Here is a 4699-nt window from a genome sequence, read left to right on the forward strand (position 1 = left end):
TCCATGCTGTCGGCACAGAGCTTGATGTGGGACTTGATCTCATAAACGGTGAGATCATGACCTGAGCCGAAACTAAGAGTCAGATGCTTGACTGACTGAGCCACCCAGGCGCCCCTAATCCTAAGTATTTTATATTTTGCTTATTACTATGAACAGAATACTTTTAAAAAATGATGTTCTCTTCCTGATAATATTTCTTTATTAAAAAACCTTTTTTTTTTTTTTTTTAGAGCGAGAGAGGGCAGGGCAGAAGGAAAGAGAGAGAGACTCCTAACCTGGCTCCACATTCAATGAGGAGCCCGACGTGGGGCTTGATCCCACAACCCTGGGATCATGACCTGAGCCGAAATCAAGATTCGGACACTCAACTGATGGAGCCACCCGGGCAGCACCCGGGCGCCCCATCCCCTCAAATATTTCTGTCGTAATCAACCTCCTTCTGTACTCTTATTTGGTCAATTAACAATTAACTTCTACCTGATTCTCTTAAACGTTTTGTGTGGACAGTCACATTATCTGTCCCTTCCTTTCAATGTCTGCCTCTTATACGGCGTCAGCGGAAGCTTCTAGGGCGCTGTTGGGTATTAGCGGGAGTGATGAGCATCGTTCCAGCACTTCTGAAATGGCCTTCCCCTTGTTACTCAGAATTCGGGAGCCTTCAGCCGGCCCTAAAATCCCCCACGACGTGAGCTCCTGCTTCCTGGAGATGCTCCAGACCAGCCCGTCTTCAAACCAGACAAGCGCGGCGAGGGCAGCCGAGGGGGCGGTGCTCGGGCGGATTCCTTCTCTGGCTTATCGGAAACCTGGCTCCTGTCCACTGCCTGGTCGCTGGGTGTGGGTGGCAGTACTTCAACTTTTTCTTTCCGGGCACATAATGACAGGGGTGAGGTACACACGGCTCCAGGCCGCCCAAACAAAAGCCCCAATTCTACTGAAACGGGAGGAAGTACGCGCAGCGCAGATGGCCGGGGACACGCCGGATGGGGGCGGGCTCTCGGTTGCCACCCGTGAATACGGAGACGCGGGGCGGGTTTCTGAGCCTCGGTGTTCTCAGCTGCGAAATCGGCCTTGCGGGGCTGCGGCGAGGGTTCGAAGGGGCACTCTGGGCAGCATCCACGGGTGCTCAAGCCCGTCTCTTCTGGGCGCGTGGGGGGTGGCCGTGGAGGGGGGCGCCTACCTGCTTGTTCTTTCAGACTCTCTCTCTCGCAGCCCTGCAAGCCCGCGTCCAGGATGGCAAGAGCAGACACAGTCGGGGGTGTTTGGTTTTTGGTTCAAGTGAGCCCCTCTTTGCTGTAGAACAGCCTCCTCTTTTCCATTCCTTTTAGCGGACTGTCCCAGTGTAAGTCCCCAGTGGGCACATGACAACTGTTGGTAGCCACAGGTCACTGAAGCCAGAAAGTACCCTCTGGGCGTCCCAGCTCTGAGACAGAGAGGCAGAGCTCGCCTGTGTGGAATGCAGGGACTGGGCACTTGGCACAAGGGGCTGTAGCTGGGCACCTGGCTCTCCATGTGGATCTGGGCCAGCCCGGAGGAAGGAGGAGGAGGAAGGAGAGACAAGGAGGAGGGGGAGGGAGAGAGAGGAGGAGGGGGAGGGAGAGAGAAGGGGGAGGAGGAGGGAGAGGCAAGGAGGAGGGGGAGCACACAGAGGGGAAGAAGGAGGAGGCGGGGAAGTAGGAGGCAGTAGAGGGGGAGGGGGAGCACAGAGAAGGGGAGAGGGAGAAGGAAGCAGGGGAAGGGGAGGGAGAGGGGGAGCACAGGGAGAGGGAGGAGGAAGAGGAAGAAAGGGAGGAGGGGGAGCATGAGGAGGGGAGGAGGGAGAGCACGTGGAGAGAAAAGGAGGGGGAGCACAATGATGGGGAGGGGGGAACAGGAGGAGGGGGATGAGGAGGGGGAGGATGAAGAGGGGAGGGGGGGAAGAGGAGTGGAGGGAGGAGGAGGAAATGGAAGAGAGGGAGAAGGGGGAGGGGAGGAAGGGGCACGAGGAGGGGGAGGAGGAAGAGGAGGAGGGAGAGCAGGAGCAGGAGAAAGGAGAGGTGGCGGGGGAGGAGGTTGGAAGTTGCACGGGCCCACCCTTTCGTCCACAGACCTCCTTCAGTCCCTGACTTCACGTTCTGCTTTCTGCCTGTTGGGCCAAGTCCCCTGGAGACCCCCCTGACCATCAGGGTCCCCTTTCCCACTGCTAGGCCATCCTCTGATTTTTGCTGCTGCCCACAAGAGCCCTTGAACTTACCGTGAACTTCACGGCGATCGCCCTCCTCCCCCGGCCCGGCCGTTGTAAATAATCATGTCGATGGTAATGAAAAGGATCGGGGAGGCGGCGGCGGGAGGCCAGCCAGACTCCCAGACTCGCCCGGGAATGAGGGATGTCACGTCCAGGGGACTGCTCTATGTACTCGGCGTTAATAAATCAGAATAATTAAATACTGGTCAAAGTTATTTGGAATTCCTCTCTTTCATTCCGGGCAGCGTTTATGGGAAGACAAGACAACGGCTGCCCATCCCTCCCTCGTTATTTCACACTGAATGCCCGGCCTGGCCTGGGGCTTGGCGTGTGGCCTCCTTCCCATGCTTCCCCCACAAACTGGCCCCCATCTGGACCACGCACTCTTGCTGTCTCCTCCCTCCCCCACTCCCCACGATGGTCTCGGTGGCCAGGGCGCTGGCCAGGGGCTTCCTGGAGACACAGCCCGGGGCCGGGGCTTGAAAGAAATCACAGCCGGCCCTAGGTCAGGTGGCACACTGGGCTCTCCACCTGCCACCTGCTGGAGCCTCGCAACCTCCCTTTGGGAGGTAAAGGCCCTGAGGCTCCGAGCCCCCACCTGAATCTTAACCTCTGTCCTGTCCCCTCCCGCAGGTGTATCAGTCAGGCGAGGCTGGGTAAGAGACGTCTCTTAAATCTCAGCGGCTTTACAAGGCAGGGCTTCACTTCTCGGGCCTACAAGTTCAGAGGGGATGTCCCCTTCAGGCACCCATCCCGCGGGGGGGGACCCTCCTCCACAGGCGGTCAGGTTTGCCTTCACAGAAGGGGGGGGGCAGGGCCCAGAGGTCTCTGCCCACATTCATGCTCCTGCCCAGACATGACACCTGTAACCCCTCTCACGGCGCTCCCGCCCAGAGGCAGCCACGTGCCCCATCTAATTGCAAGGAGTCTGGGGGTGCAGTTTCCTGAGCCCTTGGGGGGAGAGAGGGTGGTGGGTGAGCCCCGTGAAGTCACTACCCCATCTGCCGATATCTAGGCCCAGGAAGTCTCTGCTGTAGGGGCCGTCCTGCGCATGGTGGGATGTTTAGCAGTGTCTCTGGTGTCTCCCCACCTGATGCTAGCAGCAATGCCCAGGTGTGACGGCCCAGAAATTCTCCAAGCCTTGCCAAATGCCCCGTCTGAGAACCACTGGTCTGTATCACTTGCGTGTCTGTGGGGAAGTTACTCCTCCGTCCCAAACTTCCTTTACTAATTTGAAATTTGTGTCACTACCACTCACCTCACGGAGATGCCATGGAGATTAGACTTTATTAGTCTTTATCACGTGTGATCGTGCGCGGCCCTGAATCCTATGTCACTGCCCATCCGACCCCCGGGCTGGCGTACTGACTGGGGTGACAGATGGACAGACGGATGGACGGACGGATGGAGGAGTGACAAGGTCTGGCATGGCACAGCGCTGAGTGAGAGCCACCTACCTTGTCCCTGTGATCTGCTTGCGCACAGGTAGGGGTTTCTGGGCCTTCGCTTCCCGCGGCAGGTGTGTCCCCCCTGCCCCCCACCGCTTCCAACACGGCTTTGTTCCCGCTGCTCTCCCAAGGCGGGGGGCAGCTCCTGCCGGGGTCCTGGGCTATAGTGGCCACAGGGAGGGCCCTGCTCCCTCTGTGGACAACCATGCTTCTGCTCGTGAGGAGCTCTGGGGACCGAGGGCACGCGCTCTGCCGACTCGACACTGGCTCACACATCCACACGCACCCACACACTCCACTGTCTTCTTGCGTCACGGTGATGTGGTCAGGATGGGGGGGGGCACGTTTCTTGGGCCCCTGGGGTGTTTCCTCAAGGGCTTGGGGCTGCGCCTCCCCTCCTGGCCTGACCTCACGTCCTGGAGCCCTTGGTCTGGGCACCCCTGTCCGCTCACCCTAGGCACCCGCACCCCCTCCAGCTCCCCGGCGGGCGGGCAGGTGTCTGTCCGCACTTCGGTCCTGCACCCTGTCGTCCCCCCGCCCGCTCCCCCTCACCGCTCCTCCGGGCCTTTCTCGTGCACCCTGGGTCTGGGGACGGGGAGGGCCTGGGTGCTCTGGCGGGAGGAGGTACCAGCCCGCCTCCGGCACTTGGTCCCAGGACCGTGAGGACACCCGGGAGCTTCCATCTCCTCCGTTGCCAAGCGACAACGGTATTTGCCCCAGAATTTGGACGCGGGGGTGGACCGAGTGGTTCCACCAAGTTTTGCACAAGAAGAGTGGGGTCACACCCGGCAAAGGCTGAGACCTGCCCTTCTGCCTGGCTCCACCTGGGGCATCTCTGCGGTCACCTGGCGCCCCAGAGACAGGAGAGCATCCTGACACTATGCCGCTCCACTTGTGCACGGACCCCACGTGCTTGGCCCTGGTTGGGGAATCCCGGACAAGCACGGTGGCCTTGTCTGTGTCATCCATGGCTGAGGGGGAGGGGAGCTGCAGAAACCACCAGACCCTCCTAGGGATGAGTCTCTCTTGT

The sequence above is a fragment of the Prionailurus viverrinus genome, chromosome A2 (assembly GCF_022837055.1).
Source record: "Prionailurus viverrinus isolate Anna chromosome A2, UM_Priviv_1.0, whole genome shotgun sequence".
NCBI lineage: Eukaryota > Metazoa > Chordata > Mammalia > Carnivora > Felidae > Prionailurus > Prionailurus viverrinus.